We start from the raw sequence: 24,335 nt of genomic DNA, 5'->3' as shown, positions 1-24,335 counted from the left end.
TATAGGCTTTAACAGAAAAAGGCCTCAACAGGTCTACGAACATATATTACAGTAATTTCATGATTATAAGCCGCACCATTTTGACTAAAATTTTGCTCCCATCCCGGAAATGTGGCTTACTCAGGAGCGGCTAATATGTGAAAAATTTTCTGAAATTTCCAACCCTGGAAGCACAGCCCAGGTGCCGAGCCCAGCACCTGCCAGTAAAACCCGGCATTTCGCGATTGTTACAAATTGGTTACTCTGTTGTGCAGCAGGGGTAGGTGGGCTCCGTGCCGCAGAGTGGAGGTGGGGGAGGGAGGCAGGGGCTCCCTCCTTTGGGCAGTGCAGCCTGGGGCAGAGGCGGAGGGGTTCCATGCTGTCATCCCCACAGCTCGGGGGGAGGCGAGGGCTCCATGCTGCCATCCCCATGGCTCAGGGCGGGACGCGAGGGCTCCATGCTGCCATCCCCACGGCCCGGGTTGAGGCAGGAGGTCCCACCCCCGCCTGCCACCACCGCCGCGGGAGCGGGCTAGGTCCTTCCCCTCCCGCCACCGCGTGAGCCGGGGGGCTCCTTCCCCTCCCGCTGCCACCGCCGCACGAGCAGGCAGGCTCCTTCCCCTCCTGTCTCCACTGCCATGGGTGCCGGCGGGCTCCATCCCCGCCTGCCACCGCTGGGCAGCGCCGGGCCGGGGTGAGCGAGCCCAGCAGCAGAGGCCCCGAGCGGCCCCGCTGAGCTGGGCCACCTGGCCCCGTCAGCATTCCCGAGTGGGCCGAGCCCGTACGGCCCGAGCCGAGCCAGTAAACCCTGCGATCCCGTGATTCTGTTACTTTTTGGCAACTTTGTTGCACGCGGGTCCTCGCTGCGAACAACAGAGCAGCTTATAATCAGGTGCGGCTTGTGTATGGACAAAAAATCAAATGTTGCCGACACCCGGAGATGTGGCTTATAGTCCGTGCAGCTTGTACAGTAATTTCACGACTATAATGCACACCCTTTTGACTAAAATTTTCCCCCGATACCAGAATTGCGCCTTATAGTCCAATGCGCCTTATATGATGTATAAAGTTGAGACATTTGTCACTCCGAAAGTGTGAGCCGTGAGCTGCGGGGGGAGCAGGCAGTGCCACTCCTGCCGGGTGGAGGTGGGCCCAGGGGCCTGTGGTACCGCCCCTGCCAGGTCCAGGCAGGCCCAGGGCCCATGGTTGCCGGGTAGAGGCGGGCCCAGAGGCCCGCGGCGCCACCCCTGTTGGGTCTGGGCGGGCCCAGGGGCCCATGGCTGCCAGGTGGAGGCGGGGCCTCGGCCAGCAACTGCATGGGAAGAGCTGGGGGCGGAGCCTCGTTGCAAAAAAAAGTGCGCCCTATAGTCTGGTGCGCCTTATACGATCTACAAAGTTGCAAATTTTGCTGACTCCTGGGGGGTGCGCCTTATAGTCCGGTGCACTTTATGGTCATGAAATTACTGTAATCGTGAAATTACTGTACTTGCTCTCTGCCACTGGCGTATATATATATATATATATAAATATATATATATATATGTAAAATAGCTTGCAAAGGCTTGTATGCATCACTTTGTTTTAAAATTTCTGTAAGATTGTAGCTGGAAATGAGCAAAACATACTTGACTAAATTCTTATGTGAAAAGCACAACATGACAGCTAAAAGGCAGAGTACTACCTGTGGTTAAATTAGAGACGGCGTGTAAATGCACTCAGGTATTAAGACACCGAATTTAAGGAGGTTTTATTTTAAATCCCTACATTCTTCACCAAAATAAACAGACATCCTAATCTGCAGCTTCAACAAAAATAACAAAGCAAAGTAAAACTCTGGTGTCTTATTTTTCTCCTCAAGATTGGACATTTGATATACCAGTATTGCTAATGTGTAACAATACAGACAGGCTAATGGCACCTGGTCTGTTAACGGATCCCTGAAGTAGTATAGTTTACAGATTAAGGATTAAAGATAAAGTTTTTATAGATGATTTTGGATTTGAATGTCTGGTTTTGTTGGTTTTGTTCACTTTTTTGGTCAAACTAGCCTAAGGAAATTGGTAAAATATACCTCTATGTATCACAAAGAAATTAGAGTTGTTGCTGTTGGGATTTTTCACCCCATATTCTCTACTCTGGAATACTAAAACATGACTACTACTAACAGTTAAACTATCCAAGCAGATGTTTAAATCCCTACTATCAATTTTTTAATCTGACTTAGATGATGGTTACAATATTTGTTGAAACCAAAGAAAAAAAGCTTATTTTAGCATCTGATATAGTTCCGTGAGTGATGACCTTCTGACTACTAAATCAAGCATCTCTCATTAACTGTAACAAAGACAGTATTTCATCCTGTTTATATCACTACAATGCAGCAATATATACTCTCTTTTTTTTTTTTACTTTTTTTTAATACAGTTTCACTCTTCGCAGTTATGTCAGAACTGAACTCTTTCTGTATAAGATGACACAAACAGCTACCTCCTCTGGGAACTTTCATCATGTCATATATATTAAATCCAGGGGTTCCATTACATGATCCTACACATGCAATTGCTTCCTAAACAGATGTGTATGAAAAATAAGACAGAAAATTCTGCAGGATCTGAAGCAGCATACAGGGAGCTACAGCATAAGCCAGACACACTGGCAGGTAAAGGCCTCAAAAACACCTTTTCATCTCTAACCCCTGCTGCGTCATCCTTCCTTAGAAATTTCAATTACTCCATTCTGTCCTGTCCTATATCAAAAGACTCTCTATTTGGTAAAAACACTTTAGCAAGTATTTCAATACTCAGAAAAATCAAAACATGAGGAACAGGTGAGGTAGAGCAGACACTAAGGAGGGGCTGGTGCCCAAGACCCCATACAGACAGAGTCACTACTGCTGTGCCAGCTCTTTCCTTTCAAGCTCTGCAGGGCTAGGCAGCTTCTCAGCTTTGGAAATTGTTTTCATCTTCTGATCTACATCTCTTCCTCAATTCATATCTTTCTTGCCTCCAGCCACAAACTAGGACATCTGACTGGTAAGGGAAGAAAAATATTAGGCAGATATCCTAACTCCCTACATAAGGGCATTAAATAGTGTTCCTTTGGAGCTGATTATAAAATATCTTTTAAAAAATCTCTGAAATATCTCACAGAGAAAGAAAAAATATGACATATGATTTCAAATATGCACCATCATCTTAATTTTGGATTTATTTTTTCTAGACGTTCACCTAAAAAAACTTGAAAGACTTAAAGGTTGTTATTGTCAGTTATAGGAAGAAAGGATACATACATAGAACAGTGTAATGGAAGTTCACCACTTACTCAATTGGAGCAGTTCAAAATTCTACTACATTAGAGATATCAAAAATGTCAATTTCAAGTAAAATAACTTTTAAATATCAGGATTTTGTGTGTTTGTGTGATCCTTGTTTCTAGTTTGTATTGGCATCTTTGATAAGAAATAATGCTTTTAGTAAAGCATGTCTCCAATCATAATTGTACCAAAGAGAAAGGTAGAAGTGGTGCAAATAAATTGCAATTTTGGTTTTAAGGAGAAACTACCATAATGTTTAAATGGGGAGCACCACAAAAACTTGTCATACCTCTAAAAAAAAGATGAAGCCTTTCTTGTCTTTAATGTCGTGGTCTTTGTGAAATATGTTTTTTCTAGGACAAGTAACTAACTTTCAGTTTCATTCTTGTACAACTTGGGGAAGAGTATTGCATGAACCAAAACCAGTAGTTCCCACTTGCCTGTAGAAGAGCTGAGAGATAGGGGAGGGAGGGGAATAAAAATCGGCTACTTTCTGCTTAATGCAGGATTCAGAAAATAAAATTATATGTACAGTTGAGTTTGCTAAATATTATTCATCAAATACATTATTCATTGAATCTTGTCATTTTTCATTGACTAATTTATTCAACAAATACTGCTTATGATAGTCAACCAATTCTGCAGCAGTCAAAATACTATTTATCAAATAAATTATTTGATAAATAATGACATTATTCAAATACTTTCGTTAACTGTATTCATTTCTTTACTTCCTTATTTTTGGCTAGCTTCAACCACTGCCATGGAGTAAAGCTGCCTAAACACAAATTGATGATGCACATTAAATGCTAACATACAGCACAGACAGTGCTTCTTTTCCATCAGTTAATTCTTCTTTAAAAAATTGGTAAAGAACAAGCTGTAATTGTTCTTTCCTTCGTATGTTCTTTAATACTTTGTTTGTTTCCTCTGGTCCTTCTTTCTATCTTATCATATAATTTTCTAGATGATAATGGTCTTTTTTATATCATTTATATCCAGGAGGTGACTCGATACCATTATTGAGAAATGCTTTTCAATTGCATTCTTTAGCTATCTCTGAAGATTTAATTACAATTCAAATACTCAGATATGAGTTCATAAAAACAGAATTCTGTGAATGAATATTATGCACTAGAAAATTATCTAAGCTCTGCTTCAGTCATTTCTGGGACTGAAAAACAAGGAAGGCACAACACAGGAACAAATGAGACTATTTTGCAACTAGAAAATTATTACTACAGACAGCTAGACAGAAACCTTATCCATGAGCAGGATGCTGAGCAAGGGGAACTAGAATTTTTATCAATAGTCATGTCTTCCTCCTTTTCTATATGCCCAGTACAAGATAACTGGAACTATTTGTAGAATTAGTGAGTATTCACGACTGCATCCAAATGCAGAGTAAATTTCGAACATATGCAATAATGCAGACTTACTAACCACTCAGGGAGAAAAAAAAAATTAACCCAAGAAAAAACCCTCGAATGGCCAGCAACACAAGAGTAGGTTTATCAACTAAGCATGGGAAGTTTGGATGCCACTTAACAGTTTTGGCCTTTGTCAATAGATGTCTCAGTTATCTCTTTTTGAAAAGCAGCAGTTCTCAATGTTCCTATGCGTTTGGATTCTATACAGTAAGCCTGCAATATTTATAAAGCACTTATATCCACGAAAATCAACACAATACTTATTTTTCTGTTTTCTTTACAATAAAGTATTTGTAGAAATGATAAATTACTTTTGCAAACCATGGTACAAATGGTTACCCTACTTCAACACCATATCCACAGAAGCACCAAGTCCCAAATTGTCCCTACCCAAAAGCCTGACTCTGAAAGACTAAACTGATAAAATTTGACTCTTGATATTTAACCAAATTGTTAATGATTCGGGTGTAGGTAGCAATGATCTCTTACCTGATGCTACAACTCACGTAGCAGTCATGATGTTACCTCTGAGAATAAAAGTAAGTGCATTATCTTAAAATATGGACATGTTTAACAAAACTACTAATAATATGATTTAACTATCTGAGAGGCCCAAGAGAACTTAGAAACCAAAGTAATCTTCAACAGTAGTATAATTTATTTACATACTTTCTGATCATTGCTATGCTTCAACATTTTGCAAATTCAGTAAGTTAAAAGATTGTAATTTTGTAGTAAATTTATTATTTATGAGTCACTAATCTTTAGTTTGATGAAGAAACCACCTTAACACATCTGAGCTGCAGTATGCCTGGTTGGCTTGTTTAGGGTCCTGGGGATACCATGCCATCTGGCTTTTTTTCCTGACTTTTTTTTCCCAGTGTATGGGACAGATAGAATCGATGCTTCAACCCCTTAGCTTCTCTGAGGCTGAATACTTTTCCAAAATATAGAGTAAGAGATAGCACACTGCTAAAGCTATAGCTAGGGAGAGAGACTGTGCTGAGGGACAGCTCTGCACCCCACCATGAGGTGTCAGTTTGTGCACAGCCTTGTAGACAAATCAGCTCCAGGAGGCCTTACCTTCAAAAACAAGTCATGGTTGGTCTGAGCCATACAACTGTACACTTGACATGTTCTCGCTCCAGCATTCATATGCCTATTTTTCACATTTTACACAGCTTTTGATCTAAACAGGCAAGTCATCACACAAGAGGGAGAAAAAAATTACAAGAATTCAGTAATTATACCAGGAAAAAAAATACAAAGATGTGTGCTGCTTTCTTTGGTGAGAGTTTGCTAATACAGGGTCTCACACTACATCTTTTGAAGGACCCTGCACTGGACTGTAAACAGCCAATTCTGCTACCCTACAATGATGAGAATCAGTGGCAATTGTCCTGACAAATTTACTTGTCAGTAAACAAATGGAGTAGGACTTGGAGTTGGGGCTAGTTTTCTTGTAGGAACAGAGCCAGATGACTGGGCATTTCCACAGCTGAAGAAAGGAGACAAAGCATATGCTGCCTCATATAATCTAAATGTCACTTGTCTTCTAAAGCTGTTTGTGCTGTATGATTGCTGTTACTTATTTCCCCCACAGTCCCCATAGGTACTATAAAAAATTAATTTCTAATCTAAATATTTAAATCCCAATCAAACCTGTTAACATTTTGAAGGGTAAACACAAAGGAGATGTGCAATTGTTCAGCACTGTTCTGGGTCCCAATGAAAGGCTGCATCAGCTCTAACCATTTTTGTCATTTTGCGGTATAGGTATTTCTTAGCCATTTCAAACATAATATGCTATGGGATAATTTAATTTTTCCAGGAAAATTAATTTACAATAAATTACTGAATTTTTGAGTACTGCAGTGTTATTTCCTGCATGGTAGGTCTTTTGTTTTGGAGTTCATTGAGTTTTTTCCACTAAATTGAAACATTTATGAATCAGACAGCATCATCAAGAAGTTAGAATTTCACAAATATTTCCAATGTTTAAAGTAGCATCATTTAAATTATTAGCATTTATATTGAACATTATCTTATTTTTCAGTTGAGATTAAAATTTCAGATACAAAGTCTTTCCTAGGTAACAGGAATTCAGAATTTTCTAAGAAACACTTCAATTACTGTGTAATTGATCTTTCACAGTAAAATCTTACAAGTGAATTTAGAAGTTCTCACCCATATGAAATTGTGATAATACAAAAATATGTGAAGGCACGATACTGATCATAGAAGCCTTATAGTCTAAATAAAAGTAATTATGACCAAAAATGATAAAGAATCAAACAAAAAAAATATCAATCTGAATGTTTATATTAGCAAGAAAATCAAATCAATTTTCAAATTAAGTATACTCTAAATGTATGAATCTAAGAAATGCATAAGTGGTTTCCATAATTACCTTCTTGCACAAAAAAATGCAATTTGCTGTAACAGATGAATAATGAAAACCTTCAGTTTTAATAGTATTGTATTTTCCTTCTCAGAAAATCTGCATGATTTAATTTTTTTGCTTCATACAATTTGCTAACTTCATTAAATATAAAGCAAAAAGCCTGAAAACATCACAGTTGAAGGCTATGAACATTGCTGTAAGTGCCTTTATATTGATTTCAGACCAATCTCACTGAGTGCATCAGCATAATATTGGTGCTATAGGTAGGTAATATGTGTTGATTAGTACAGAATCAATTTTATCTACTTTCATACTTGAAATCATATTTAATTAATGAGAAATCAAAGCAGATACCTTTTGAAATAAAATAACTCTGATCACTCTTTAGGAATTCCATTAATTTATAATGTTCTTTATAACCTAAAAATTGTTCTGACTTATCTTTTCAATGAAAAGGGGTTTGTTCCTATCACTATAAAGAAAAATTCCTTCAGGCAAGTTTCCTGAGATTCCCTAATACATCAATCATTAGAAAAAATAAAAACATACTTTAAACAACCTCAGCATGGTTATACCCATAGGCACAATTTGGCCAACAGAAATTTAATATCTAGGAAAACAAATAAATATTTGTGCTTGCTATTTGCATAGAAGACATGTTTACTTAACTTATTTTTATAGCTTTTATTAATTGAATCTAAAAAAATTGGCAGCATAATTGTGTTTGGCCTAACAGAGAAATTAAAATCTATAGCACCAATACTAAATAAAATAGTGACCAAAAATCATGACAGTTACATTAATTGCAATATTTTTAGTGTCTTGACAAAATATTCTTATAGACTTATCTATTACCATAAAATCCTAGACACATGGTAGTTCCCTAAGCAACACAATGTGGAAAGGTGGAAGCTAAGAGTGGTGTAGAGTTGTTAAGGCAGCTTAAACCCCCCTATGGCCTCCTGGGGGATCAATGGCTTAATAATATCATCTAGAATTGGCATTCAGCTGATCTACTGGCCCTTATTTGAACTGCCAAAAATATTTAACTCAGACAGTGCACCAAAATTACAGAGAAGCTGTCTAGAGGACACAATTGTGTACATTATCTCATTCAGTGGTGATATCTATCAATCCTATTGTCTTATCCAAAAAAAGTCAACAAAAAGCTGTAAATCCAATGAACTGCAATTGATGACTTGTTGATTCACAGAGAAAGAGGAAATGGGGAAAATTCCAGCTCCCTTTGCTGTTCTCATATATTTCTGCAACTGCTTTTACTCCACATCGTGCTCTAGTTTGGGTCCATGGTCACCAAGGCTACAAACCAAGTCCCCACCCACTCACTCTCCACTCTATGTGGGAGAGGGTTGAAAATAGAACATGAAAGAGAAATTCTGTGGTCAGGATAAAGGCAGGGAAAATGTTTACCAGCTCTTGCTATGGTCAGCACAGGCTCAACTTGGAAAAATTTAAATTAATTTTGTTGTCCTGTTGTGTCAACGTTTTCCCCTTATCTGACGTCAACCTTCATCGCACTATTTTTTGTTCTCTCCACCTCTCTCTTTCAGGTGTTTTATGCCCTTTCTTGAGTACTCCTTCCAAAAAGTGCCATGAGTGTGACTGAAGGATTCACTTGTTCTCTGTGGTGGCTCCCTGTGGTTGGGATGGGCTGTGTCTGGCATGTGTGTGGAGAGTTAGAGACTGCATGCCGAAGATATCGGGTTGTACAGTCAGACAGGACACCCTCCTCTCTGCAGTCAGACCTCTGCTCCATGGCTGGCCGCACCAAGCCAGACGTGAGCAGAAGGAAATGATGCTGACTGCCCAAGTTATAAAAAACCCTGTAACCCCTCAATAAACGCCATTTGCTGTCCACTACATTGGTGTTCGGGAGCATATGGACTGAGTGACCCTGGGGTGGGTCACCGTGCTGGACTAAGGACCAGGTCGCCACGCTGAGAAGGCAACACATGTGGTAGCTTCTGGTCTTTTCCTTCAGAGGCTGCCCCCACAGCTCCTTCTGTCAACTCCTGGGCACCCGCACTTGGCACAAGAATCTTACCTGAGAGTTTCTCTCCCAGCTATTGAATCATGTAGATGTACAATCTTCCAATTTGAAACTGAGCAGGGTTTTCCTTCGGAAATACAACAAGCTATACCTATCTCACCTTCTTTTTTTCATGTTCATAGAACAAAAAATTGCCAATTAAAAAAAAAAAACAAAAAAAAAAACCAGCAAACTGTCTGGCAGAACCCAGCTGAGTACTATGTAAGCCACTCATTTCTGCATCCATCCACAAGTTAGTCTGTCCCTGTGTTCATGTGTGTTTCTCTCGGAAAATGCAAATGTTTTGATGGTTGATGTTAGGAGGTTATATGTATTTGATATTGATAGCAGTGCATTGTTTTTTATGCCAATTACATTATTCACACAAATCTCTTCTTGATACAGTACTCAATCAATGAAAGAATACTTCTCCCTTTCCTTTGTTCCGGCATCTGAAATAAAGTAGAGTAAATTCACGAATACAAGCCGCACTGAGTATAAGCCGCATCTCTGGGTGTTGGCAAATATTTCGTTCTTTGTCCATAAATAAGCCACACCTGAATATAAGCCGCTCTTGCCTTTTGCAGCGAGGACCCGTGTGCAACAAAGTTGCCAATTACTAACAGAACCATGGCATGGCGGGGGGTTTACTGGCTCAACTAAGGCTGTGTAGGCTCGGCCCGCTCGGGGCTGCTGATGGGGGCAGGTGGCCAAGCTCGGTACTGCCGCTTGGGGCTGGCCGCCGCCTCTTGGTTCTCTCGCCCTGGCCCCGCTCCCACTGCTGCGCTGACCGGGCATGGAGCACCCCCTGCTCCCGCACCCACTGCGGCGGAGGGTGCGGGCAGAGCCCCCCCCCCCTCCTCCCCGAGCCGCGGCAGTGGCGGCGGGGGCACCCCCCCTCCTCCCAGAGCTGCAGCAATGACAGCGCGGGGTCCCCCCATCTCTCCCCCGGGCTGCGGTAGAGGAGGGAAGAAGAGAGCTCTCCTGTTTCTCTCCCTGCCCCCCGTGCTGCCTGCAGGGAGCCAGGGCAACAGAGTAACAATTTGTAACAATCGCGAAATGCCGGCTTTTACTGGCAGGTGCTTGGCTCGGCGCCCTGGCTGGCACGTCTGGGGTTGTAAATGTCAGAAAATTATTCACATATTAGCCGCCCCCGAGTATTAGCCGCACTTCCGGGTTTCCACCAAAATTTTTGTCAAATTGCTGCGGCTTGTATTCGTGAAATTACTGCAAATAATAAACACCAGTGAGTGAAATCTCACTACCTGTTTATTTGAAATCTACTAGGCCTTCATGCAAGATCATCTTTTGCTACACCCTTTAGTATGCCAGGCAATAGAATTTTAAATTTTTTTCAGTATTCTCTGGCAAAATGGAAAATATAGATTAAATAGCTAAATAAATTAGAAGACAGAAAAAGAGGTCAAAAAAGAGGAAATATTTTGTCTTAACAAGCTCTTCTGCTTTCAGCTCACTCATAATGAAAATGATACACTGGAAAAGGAAACCTGAAGATGGTTTGTGGAAGGTCTGGAAGATAATGCAAAAGCAAAGACATATGAAAGAATGGTTAAAGAATAGGCACTTACAAAGACTCAAAGTTTATACTGTACACAAAATATAGGAAACACATCAGAAGTCTTAGAGTTTTTCTCAGGTGCTATGTGCCTGAATCAGAAATTACTGTTTTAAAACAAATAACAACAACAAAACAAACAAATAAACAAGTAAACAAAACCCCACACCTAAATCAACTGCATAAAAGCTCCAAACTATACTATAGTACATGGGTCAGAAAATTGATAATCAGAAATTATTTCCTGTAATATTCTCACTTGAATATTATTTGAGTTAGTAATGAAGAAAAGCTAATTTAATTTTATGGTTGTTTAGTGGACTGTGAGACAGATACAGAGAATAATTTCATATGTATTTAATGTGCAGTGGGCAGCATTACACATGAGACCTGCAGGCAGTAATCCCAGTGGAGAAGCATTGTGGTTTAACCCCAGGAGTGGGAAGAGAACCGGGAAAGTAAAAGTGAAAAAAATCATGGGTTGAGATAAGGACATTTTAATAGAGAAAGTAAAAGCCACACTCACATAAGCAAGGCAAACAAGGAATTCATTCACCACCTCTGATGGGCAGGCAGATGTTCAGGCATCCCTAGGAAAGCAGGGCTCCGTCCCACATGAGGGTTGCTTGGGAATACAAACATGATCATTTCAGATGTTCCTCCCTTCCATCTTCATCCTCCATCTTTACGTGCTGAACATGGGCCATATGGTGTGGGACACCCCTTAGGTCAGTTGGGGTCAGCCATCTCAGATCTGTCTCCCAATTTCTTGTGCACCTCCAGCCTCCTCACTGGTGGGGTGGGATGAGGAACAGAAAACACCTTGACTCGGTATAAATGTGGTTTAGCAAAAATTAAATGGTACTTATATTATCAACACTGTTTTGAGTACAAATCCTAAACACAGCCCCATACAGAGGCTGCTGCAAAGAAAATTAAAATAGCCCAGCCAGCACCAGCATAAGCAGCTAAGGACTAAAGGGATAATCTGCTTCCCTGTAATTCTAGCTCAGAGCAAGGCTGACTGAAACAGCATCACAGAGATTTGAACTGTTTCTGAGTACCTTGTGTCATTTAGGGAGGAAGAAGTAGGGACAAGAATAAAGCAGTATTACTTATAAATAAAGTAAAATTCTACAGTAATTCTCCTTACCAGTTGACCAGCTAAAACACAGTAATTTCACGACTATAAGGTGCACTGGATTATAAGGCGCACTTCTGGGTGTCGGCAAATTTCCAAACTTTTCCCACATATAAGGTGCACTGGATTATAAGGCGCACTTTTTTAATGCAGTGAGGATCCGCGCGCAACAAAGTAACCTATAAATAACAGAATCGCGCAGGAACCGTGCAGCCCCACGCCAGTCACACCAAGCCACATGGCCCCGCACGGCTCAGCTCACTGCTCGGCTCACGGCTCACACTTCTGAGTTGGCAAATTTCTGACTTTGTCGGTATATAAGGTGCACCGAATTATAAGGCACACTTCTGGGTTTCAATCAAAATTTTAGGTTTTAGGGTGCGCCTTATAGTCATGAAATTACTGTAATTTTGCACTTAAAATGATGGATGACTGTCTCTGATTTTGACAAGTTATTTTTTGGCCCTTTGAGGTAGGATTCTATAGGAATTAAAGTATGAGTATAACAAAAACAAGACACTATTTTTGCAATCTTAGTGTTTACAAAATTGCATTATGGTAAATGTACATATAATTCATACATAAATTATGGTAAATTAGAAAATATTTTTCAAGGATTTTGTTTTATAATTTACTTAAATTTATTAAGTTCATATATTTATAATTGCTTGGCATATTTTAAGAAACAATTTTACCAGAATGTAAAGCAGCTTTTTTCACTGGAGAAGTCGATCTGTTTGTTTCCTTTCAATCTTCAAGCTTCTACTTTTCCTTCCTATTTCATAAATAGAACACACAGGGCAGGGACAAAATAAAGACATTATATCCAAAATCCTGGTTTGAGAAAGACTTTTGATGTACAAATGTATTATTCTAAAAGGCAAATTTCGACTATGCAGGCATGAAAACAAGGATTTTAAAACTGTAAATTCTACAGCATAATCAAATTATTTCATGAAGGAGTTTGCAAAACTTTTCTGACATGGATGGACAATGAGATGCAAAAAAGTATGCAAAGAAAGATAAGCTAGCCAAATTAACATACCAGAGAAAGTGTCTCAGATACATTGCATAAAGAACAGAAACACAGTAGTGTACATCCTAATTTCACAGAGTAAGATGTTTCAAAGGAAAAGAGTGTAGGAAGATCTGAAAGTTAAGAGTTTTTGCCTATGAGAATTGTTTCCCAGGATTCCACTCAAAGGATTACAGAGAACAGAGATGACATTCAAAATGTATCCCTAGAATTCTCCATTACAAATCTAGGGACTGCATTTTACCAAGAAATATTCACAAGACATAAAGTGAAACCAAAATACTGAAATTTATCGCAACGTCTTCACCTGACTCTTTTAGTTGATTCTAACTTGTCCCAAAAAAATCAGAGGAAACTGAAGATTCATTTATGCTCCTCTCTGCCAATGAAAACACAAACTTTGACTTCCAGATGTAGAAAGCAGATGAGACTGGAAGGAGAAATGCAGGAAAAAAAGAAACAGGATATTGGAGTTGTCCTAAAAGGCAGTAATTGCTGAGTTGTGAAAATGTAAAATGAAATAGGATTCATGACCCATCCCCCTTTTCTCAAATATTTAGGTCATAAGTACAGATTAATAAGTCTTCCAAAATGTTGTGGAAAAAAGATATTAAAAATAAAACAAATATATCAATGACTAAGGCTTACCACAGTGTTTTCCCTCTATGAGAAACAGGAAAACGTATTGTTTTGTGGGTTTTAAAAAATTCATATGTCTATCTTAATAAAATTTTTATATTTTCTCCATATTGGGACCAATAAAATATTGTATATGCATATACATTTACATTGTATCTTGCAGTTTTGATTTTAAAGTCAGAGAGTATGATGACAGTCTAAAATCAGGGAGTTACCCAGAAATATTTTGAAGTCTTTTTATTATTTTATTCCATATATAATAAAGTCATAAAAAAGACAAAATAATTTTCAGTAAATCCTTCAAATACTTTGAAAAAGTCACAAGTTCAGCTATTCATCTGCCTCTCCTTCATGAAAAGATTTTCTGAAGCCACTTAATGAGTGAAAAAGTGAGAGGGAGAAAAGATCAAGATTACAACATGAGATAGAGATCAGTAACCAGGGTTATGAAGTGAATGCATATGCTAATGACTGTGCTGAATTTGTGGCATGGATACAGCTCATTTGTGCCAAGTTTAACATGAACAGCTTTTTTCATAATGTAAATACATTTTTAAGGGGGTATAGAACAACTTAAACTTATATTTTGTTTAATTTAGATTTGGTTTTTTCCCGATTTTTATTTATTTAATTTACTATTCCAAATTTTTAATTTTTTGGAGAAGAAATGTACATATAGACCACACACATGCACTCTCATATACATACAAATGCTATGAGTGCGTATGTGCAGATGTATCCCACCATAATGGAAAAAAAATGCATTCTGCATAGCAAAGAATTTTTTTATAAAATGGAAACAATCTTACACTTCAAATTAAAATGCAGTTAAGTTTTTAAAAATATGCTAAACAAATTATAGGAACAGTGTGAACTCCAGGTTTGGAGCTCTAGCAGTGGACCACACAGAGTACTGTAAACTTGAGTAATATTTTTTCTATCTGGCTAGTCCATAATGCCAATAAAAATTGATCTATCACTAAAAGAAGATTTTTTTTGTATTACTACCAATACTGTGGAACTAATAAGAAATGAAATCTCATTTAAAACTTTTTAAGACAGAATGATATCCACATCCTCTTTCTGTACTCACATCCCACATGGATGGAATTAGTCTTTTAAAAACTGAAAGAACCAGAAATTTGTAGACTTTCTGCTGAATTAAATCCTTTAGAGGATTTCATTTGATTAATTACAAATTAATATTCACCTCCAACTGGTTCATAATATATTTTTCTACATGTACCAAGGCACATTTAAATATTAATTATTAGTTAATTATTATGAAAAATGCACATACATTAAATAAAAAGTCTGGTAAGACTTATCTCTTTGCAACAGAAAGTTTGACAGAAAAAGAAAGTAAAACAGAATAATAACTCAGAATTTCAAGTAGTAACAAGGTTTACATAACTGCAACATATTTCACTGCCAACGTCTACGTACAACTGCAAACAGTAAAGTCATCTTCATTGCATGTAATAGAGCTGTATCAAAGTTATCATTTTTCAGATGATACACCTACGGCAAAAAAGTACCTCACTACACTACATTAGAAACTGTCTCGACATCAGTCAATAGGAGCCGGATATAAGCAAATATGCTTAATAATACTGAAAGGAAAGAAGATCAACAAATGAAAAGAAGAATACTTTTTATCTTTAGGCAATTAGGTCGTCAAACAGACAGCAGGAAGTGTAGTGGAATGAGGAAGAACTAGTGAGGAAAAGACAACCCATAACTTAAGAGGAAATTACAGTAATTTCACAATTATAAACTGTACCTGATTGTAAGCCGCACTGCCGAGTGTCGACAACTTTTAGGTCTTTGTCCGTATATAAGTCGCAACGGATTATAAGCCGCACTTTCATTCGCAGTGAGGATCTGTGTGCAACTTTCACAAAGCTGCCAATTAGTAACAGAATTGCGGGATCGTGGGATTTTCTGGCTCGATTCAGTGCTGTGCTGCCCCTGGGGCCAGGGGGGCTCCGGCTCTGCCCCGCTGTCTCAGGGCCGGGTGGGTCCAGCTCGTCCCTGCTGCCCTGGGGCCAGGCGGGCTCCAGCGCAGCCCGTACTGCCCCGGTGCCACTTGGCCAGCACTGCCCGAGTGCCACTCGGCAGGGGCAGCCCATGCTGCCCCGCCCGGCCCCAGTGCCACTCGGCAGCAGCGGCTGGTGCTGCCCCAGCGCAGCCTGGTAGGGCCGGCCGCTGGGTTCACCACCTGCACCACCGCCACCAGGCTCTCCCTGGCCCAGCGCTGCCCCGCACTGCCTGCGGGAGGCCACTCCCCCCACTGCACAACAGAATAACCAATTTGTAACAATCACATGATTGCGGGTTTTACTGGCAGATGCTCAATTCACTAGCTCAGCTCTGCCCATGGCTCGCACTTCCAGGTTGGGAAATTTCCAAACTTTGTTCATATATTGGCTGCTCCTGAGTGTAAGTCGCACTTCCGGGTTGGGGCCAAAATTTTAGTCAAAATGGTGCGGCTTATAATCATGAAATTACTGTAAAAATCAATGAGAAATTTTTGCATAGGTTTTCAATAAGGTCATTCTTGCTGGTTGATACTCTCATTGAATGAAGTCCAGGGCATCTTTTGGTATACTTGCCACTCCTTAAGAGAAGCAAAATGTTACCATTTTAACAAGTGCTAAACATAAGTCTTTCAAGAAAATAAATGAAGGAAGAAATGAACTTTACTTTACAGTCACCTCAGCAGCAACCTTTGCTCCATAGTAACCATTTCCTGATGTCGTGGCAAAAATTCCACAGAAGTATGAGCTCATTGAGCTCAGTTTGCTGCTTGGCACATTAGGAAGGTTTTGTTTTCTTTAGCATCTAAATATATAAAGAGAATGCCATATTCATCTTACTCTAATTTAAAGGGTAAAAGTTTATTTTTTTAGGTTTTATCTCAAGGATGGTGAGTGAATGAAGTCAGCCTAATCTCTCCTTAAGAGCACTGTAACTAAAAATGCTTAAGTTCATTCAATGCATACCAAAAAGCATTACAGTAATTTCACGACTATAAGGCACACCCTTTTGGCGAAAATTTTCCCCCGAACCCGGAGGTGCACCTTATAGTCCGGTGCACCTTATTAATCGACAAAGCTGCAAAATTTGCCAACCTGGAAGTATGAGCCGCAATGGGGGGGTGGTGCCGCGGGAGCACCGAGTCACGAGGGGGGACGGCAGCAGGCAGCCACAACCAGCAGGAGCCACACGGGGAGGGAGAGAGCCAGTGCCGGCCCCAGCCCTGGCCTTTGCTGCTGCACAGGGAGGGAGGGAGTGGGCAGCCCCCAGCCAGCAGGAGCCACAAAGGGAGAGAGGGAGTGGGCAGTGCCGTGGCCCCCTGAGTCACGGATGGTCCCGAGCTGCTGCTGCCCCGAGCCCCACCTCACCAGCCAAGGGCGGGTGGGAGTGCCAGGCCCCATGCACAGTGAGGGCGCTTGGGGCTGCATTTAAAGGCTACACCAATCTGCAAAAAATGTTTGCAAATTGAGCACCTGCCAGTAAATGCCATGATTGCGAGATTCCGTTACTAATTCATTACTTTGTTGCATTCGGCACGGATCTTCGCAGTAAAAAAAATAGTGCACCTTATAGTCCGGTGTGCCTCATATATTGTACAAGGTTGCAAAATTTGCTGACTCCTGGAGATGCACCTTATAATCCGGTGCGCCTTATGGTCGTGAAATTACTGTACTTTAAGTTACAAAGCAAAACAGCTGAAAGGAAGAGAGTGCATCCTTAAAGACAACATTTTTAACTCTAGGCTCAGATCTACCAGATCAGAAACATAGATAACTTGCCTACTAGTCTCACTTTCAAAATAATTTTTATATCAGGAAAGCAAAAAACGATTTTACATTGAGCATATTTTTGTCCTTCTAAACTAAATTCTGAGTGGAAAGTTTTCAGCAAGACCTGGGTAAAGCAAGCAGCTAGAAATCAAATTGAAAACTTAATTAAGAGAGTTACTGGAATCAAAATGGACTGTATAGTTCACAGAAGCACAAAGTTAGAAATATTTAGAGCACTGCACAGTTGATACTTTAAAACATGCTCAAGCTATTTTAAACAAAGCATGTTTAATGATCAAACAGCTAAATCTGTATCAGAAAAAAGTTACAACTTTATAATATTTGTGATTCCAAATAAAAATACAAATGTTTTGGTAAAATAAATTGTATGCATCATCAGTTATGGTTGAACATCATCAAATGAAGAAATGTTCTTTTTTGTCACATTTTAATATAAAATGTCAACACATATAGATGACTTTGACAAAATTGTGCATACCTGATATTTTCTGGTAGATTTATGCCAATAATAATACAGAGTACTTTCCACTTTGTAGTTAAATACTTTTAAACATATTGTAAGTTGTTAGCAGTTGGCAGGAACTGTTGAGTCTTGTCCGAGCATTGATGTAGAGCCCCAATGTATGAGAGAAGAGACTTTTAGATTTGCTATAGTGTGGATCTATAGGCTCTGTGATTAAAGCACTGTCATTTTCTTTTGATGTGAATCATTGGAAGCATAGTTTAGGACTCAGAATTAACTCTCAGATATCTCCATTCATGTTATGCATAGGTTTAGCACTACTTCCAATGCTTAAACAGGAAAAAATATAAATTTTTCTCATCAGGTGAGGTAGGCTGAGGTAGGCTGAGGTGACAGAGCCTGCCTTCTGCTCTCCTCCAGCCATCAAGACACTCACAATCATTCTTTCCATGAGGAAAGAAATCATAGAATTGTTGTGGTTACCCAGTAGTCTATATTTTCAGCAATGATCACACCTTTTGAATCAAAATATTTCAGAGGTTTTTCTGTATTTTCTGTATTTTCTGCTCTGAAATTCCAAATAGACTTTTTTTCCTATAGTAAATTAAAAGCTTACAGGGTATTTTCACGAAGATCTAATACATCCATTTCTTTCTTAGTTGCACAAAGCCTGGGAACATTGACAAGAGAAAACCTTCAGGATAAGAAAACCTTCAGGATAACAAAGCATCTCCCTTCCTTCACTTTCCCAATGGAAAAGGTGTTTAGTCTCCTGTGTATTATAAACTCTAATGTCCTTCTGTGCATATATTTCTGAAAAAGCAGAAAATAATAACTGATGTTTTAATGTGATAATTACACAGTAACACAAAAATGGTAACACGTAAATAAACATAGCGCAGGAATTCTGTGTTCACCCCCAGATGTTAAGATTTTATAAATTAAATTTAGTTCCACATTACACTGGGGAAAACACATTCACAGTTTTTTTTTTTTACCTATTTTGCATTAAATGTCAACATTAATCAATTATGTATTTTTTATATAAAAATAGATTTAATCAGTGTTATTTAAGTAGAAATTCACAAATGTAAAGACATGAAAGATTTAAATTTCCTTGGATAACTGTAATTCCTTTGTCATTATGCTTATGTAACATGACATGTTCTTCAGCTACAGGATCACATATATTCACCACAAGCTATTGCCTCACTCAGGACTAAAACAGCATAGAAAATTAAAGTGTGACCCATTAAGTGCCTGCCTTTTCAAATGAAACATTTCTGAGCCTCTAATGATTTTTTTTTTCAATTTTCTTTACCTACATACTTTTGTGGCTGGCACCAGAATATTTACAGTAATTTCACGAATACAAGCCGCACCAATTTGACCAAAATTTTGGTGGAAACCCGGAAGTGCGGCCAATATTCCGGGGCGGTTAATACATCAAAAAAATTCTAAAAGCTGCCAACACGGAAGTGAGAGCCCGCGGTAGCCCCAAGCCAAGCTGGAGCCCGGCCGGCCCCGGCAGAGGTAGGAAAGCCTGGCAGAGGTGGGGCCAGCAGTGTGGGGGGCGGGCAGCAGAGCCTGAGCCAGCAGGGCGGGGCAGGGGGGCGGCAGAGCCCGGGTCAGCAGGGCGGGGGAGCCCGGGAGAACTGGGGCTAGCAGTGCAGGGGAGCATGGCAGAAGCAGGAAGGCCGGCGGGTGGGGCTGCCTGGCAGCGGGGGAAGCCCAGCAGAATCGGGGCCAGCAGCGTGGGGGAGCCCGGCGGTGCGGGGGCCTGCAGTGCCGGTCAGGGCGAGGAAACGCGGCGGCGGTGCAGACGGGAGGGGGCGGCCAGCGAGCCTGGCAGCGGCGGCGGCAGCCCTGCCGACAGGGCGAGCGAACGCGGCGCGGGGCGAGCGAGGCGCGGCGCGGGGCGAGCGAGGCGCGGCGCGAGTGAAAGCGGCGTGAGCGAACGCGGCACGGGGCGAGCGAGGCGCGGCGCGGGGCGAGTGAGGCGTGGCGCGAGCGAACGCGGCGCGGCGCGAGCGAACGCGGTGCGGGGCGAGCGGCGAGCCCGGTGGCGGCGGTAGCACCACCCGGCCAGCCCCGCCGAGCCGTGGCGCTGAGCTGGGCCACCCGGCCCCATCGGCAACCATGAGCGGGCCGAGCCTGCCTGGCCCCGCCCCGAGCCAGTAAAGCCCGCTATGCCGCGATCCTGTTACTAATTGGCCAATTTGTGAAAACTGCGCACGGATTCTCGCGACGAACGAAAGTGCGGCTAATATTCGGGGTGCAGCTTATCTATTGACAAAGACAGCAACATTGTCGAGGCACCGGGGGTGCGGCTTATAATCCGTGCGGCTTGTATTCGTGAAACTACTGTACATTGTTTAAGAATTTACACTCATGATGAATTCAGTGTCTTTGCTTTATTTGCTTTTTCTCTGTTGAAAGCTAGCATGACCCTACAAGCCTTTAGGGCAAATTATCTTCCTGTCTTTCTTGATACCTCCATAACTATGCCTGAGTTTGCATGCCTTGTTCAATACAAAATAAACAAACCTAAACCACAACCAGTCAGTACTCTGTTGTCCCTAACATATTTCTAAATCACATTGGTATTTTTTGAAGTTTGAATGTCATGTCAAAGAACCATAAGAAATTCTTCCTATGAACAAATTTCGTGTGACCTGCTTTACCAACTATTATGTATGGCTTTCCACAGATCTTACATACATGCAAATATTTTTAAAAAGTTTGTTACTGTTCACCATGTAGGAACCCAAACCCTTAATTTGTGCCTGTTGTTAAACTGTTACAATATTTTTATGTTTTCAGGCTCTTCCTTTAACATCAACAGGATATTTATCAAGAAAATTTGCCCTTCTTGGGATATTAGATGTGTGACCATTAAGAGGTACAGAGAATTAGTAATTTCACAATTATAAACCGCACCTGATTATAAGCTGTATGTCTGGGTGTCAGCAATGTTTAGGTTTCTGTCCAGATATAAGCCGCACTGGAATATAAGCTACATTTTCATTTGCAGGGAGGACCCGCGTGAAACAAAGTAGCGATTTAGCAATGATCGCGTGATCGCTCGCCCTGGCCCAGCGCTGCCCCGCGGTGCTGACGGGAGGGAGGCATGGAGCCTGCTCGCACCTGCAGAGGGAGGGAGAGGGAGGCACGGAGCCCGCCTGCACCCACAGCAGCAGTGGGAGGGGGAGGCACGGAGCCCACTTGCACCCATGGTGGCAGCAGGAGGGAGTCACAGAGCCCGCCTTCACCCGTGGTGGGAGGGGGAGGGAGGCACAGAGTCCCCACCTCTCCCCCAGGTCGTGGGGCTGGCAGGAAGGAGACCCCAGCCTCCCCCCCAGCACTGCCGGCGGCACGGAGCCCGCCTCCACCTGCTGCACAACAGAGTAACCAATTTTTAACAACTGCGCAATCCCGGGTTTTACTGGCTTGGTACCTCAACTTCCACTTCTGGGTTTGGAAATTTCCGAACTTTTTTCATATATTAACCTCTCCTGAGTGTAAGCTGCATTTCCGGGTTGGGAGCAAAATTTTAGTCAAAATGGTGCAGTTTATAATTGTGAAATTACTGTATTTGAAAATTAACACTGCTGCATCAGTATGTTTTCAGCAGTTTTATTCTTTCTTTGCAGAGAGGAAACTCAGGAAAATGGTGTGTGCTAACGTGAAACTTTCCAGCATGAGTATCATTGAGACATTTCCTTGAGAGATACCAACATTTCTTTTCCTGTGAACTGTAGTGGAAAAATGTCAGATTCTGGTCTCTTCCTGTGCATAATGAACTTGTGCTGCTGTTACATTTTTCTGATTGATATGGGGATTATAAATTATTCTTAGACATGCACTCTCAGCTTTGTAATTTGCATGTATTTTGGAAGAGTTCTGAACATTTATTATGCCTATTACATAACCTCCCTAAGCATTCATCACCTGATGGGAATAAAAAGTCAGTGTAAAAGCAACAGACAGAGCCTCTCGGTAAACGTAGACTTTCAGCTGTAACATTAAATTGAGTTAGCCATTTATCTTCTCTATTTTCCATAGCCTGTAGACTTCATGAGTTACTCATTTAATCGTTCAGTTTGCCATTTAAATTTCCCCCACTTGCATTATATCTTTTTGATGCTTGAATTTTTAAGTGTCATAGCAGTTGCCTCCTCAAGAATGTTTTTCAAAATCTACCCTGGCAAATAAGGCCAAAATTCTTCAGATCAGACATGTCTTGTAATTGCATTGGTTCTTAAGTGCGTCTTTTTTCTTGATTTTCTGAGGCACGTAGTGTCATTGGGAAATAGAATGGAAACTGCAGCAGCATGGCACTTAGAGAAATCAGAAAAAATCCTCTGCCACTCACATTTATTGCACTGGTCCTTTAATCAGAACTCACTGCAGTTAGCTTGGTTAGCTTCAGATAACATGGTTATCTCGAGATAACAATGTGGCAATGAATACTTAGTTTGCTATCTTAAGATCAAAATTTTTGTCAGGTTTCCCTGCATCCCCATTAATCACCTGATTCCCTGATGAAAATCAAGGTGCCATATCCAAAACTGATTTAAAATTCATATCATGGGAAAGAGGCTGTAGGCATTAAGGTACTTGTTTTCCATAATATTTCAGTCCTTTCTGGTACAGCCTTCTAGATCACAATCAGGATCACTTGCATATGACTCTCTAATTAGATATTGCCAGCCTAGTTTTTGTAGGTGCAATATGGAACACTGTTTGCTTTAGATTTAATTTTTTTGTTGGTTTTCTTTCTGTTTTTTGTGGGTCTTTTGTCGTTTGGTTTTGGGTTTTTTTTCTTAATTTTTAATTTTTTCTTTCAGTTCCCTGTACACTGTAGTCAGCCCTCAGCAACCTGTTTACACAAGCAGGACACGTGAGTTTTCAACATTTCACTGTTGGTGTTCAGTGATGACATTTGAGTGGAAAGTAAGGCAACAGCAATGGAAACTACTTTCATCCATTTCCTCTGTCAAATTAGACAGCCTCAAAAGAATTTTTAAAATCTTGTCATTCTACTGCTAAGCATTAGAAAAATTTAGTTGTAGGGAGCTGCTGACAGATCAGAACTATGCTTACCGTATGGAAGCTGCTATTCTTACACCTCGCTCAAAATTTATGGAGGGTAATTTGTACATAAACCATCCCCTTCTCATTTGGTGACTCTTCATTTAGAAAGGTGCATTCTGCAAGCACAAGACAGATCTTTGCTTTTGAAATCCAACAATTTCCTTTGTGTTCAGCTTCACCAAGTGATGGGCACCACTCCTGGTTGTTTCTGAGGCCCAGAACAGTCCTGATAATACAGAAGAAAAAAAAATAAAAATTACCATCATTGAAAAGAAATAACTATTTCTAAACACAAAGGGATCAAAGAAAAAAATTGTGTCTGCCTATGAACCACAGAATAGCACAAAACTCTTTGCACCACTCTTTCCAGCTGTAGATCAGGAAAGTCTGAAAATTCAGAGCTCTTCAGTAGTTGCCTCAGGCATACAAAAAGGCTAAAGAAGCATTAACTGAACTTTGAGTAATATTTTAATGAAAAATGTTAGTCTTGGAAAAAACATGAGACTCCAGTTTTATTTTTATGTTTCTTAGTTTAATAATAAAGTAGGGAAAATAAATATTTATCTTTTTTTTGTTAAGCCCTTTTTATCTAAGTGATTTGTTTTCAGTGACAGAAAAAGAATGCAAAATATTGAAAGTAAATTATTTTAAGATTCTCATCTATAACTCCCAAGAACCAAAATTCAAGAGAGATTAAGGGGTTTTTTATTTTCATGTGATTCTTTGCCTCTACTTTCTTGATTAATCTGAGACTGTAAATTTAAAATGCATTTCTTTCTCTAAAACAAACTTTTAAAAATTCAGAAGTTTACAAGCTGCTGTGAAATACATTGGAAAGATAAAAGGATAATGAATATTACAGTGGAATATTACTTTACATCTATTGTAATAATCTGTGCTACAAGATAGCTAAAAATATTACCTGTTTATTAATACATTTTCAAAGGTCTTTACTAACTTTCCTGAAGAATGAAAAAATATATGTGACTAAGATTTCTTTTCCTATGACAAAGTGGTGTGAAAAAGATCAGACCACAGATGTTCAAGAAACTGAAATTTTAAGTTCAGCCATGCAAAATTTCTGACAAAATTTTCCAGGAAAAAATATAAAATACCATATCTTTTTTCAGTAATATATTATGGTTTTTGTAAAGCCTTTGAATGTTTTGCTAATGAGTAAGGCCTGGCAAGATTTTGTTGGTCCTTTTTATTTTTTTTTTCAATTTTTTTTTTTTTTTCTGTCATGCAGAATATGTTTTTCTGAGCAGAATTTGAAAACTTGGTGCATTTTCTAGTCTCTGTGGACATCTTGCAGTTTGATTTGGTTCCTGAATTTCTGGAGAGACTGAATAAGAAATGACATACGTATTGAACATC

This window comes from Catharus ustulatus, chromosome 5 (assembly GCF_009819885.2).
Source record: "Catharus ustulatus isolate bCatUst1 chromosome 5, bCatUst1.pri.v2, whole genome shotgun sequence".
NCBI lineage: Eukaryota > Metazoa > Chordata > Aves > Passeriformes > Turdidae > Catharus > Catharus ustulatus.
Note: the sequence above shows the minus strand (reverse complement) of the source record.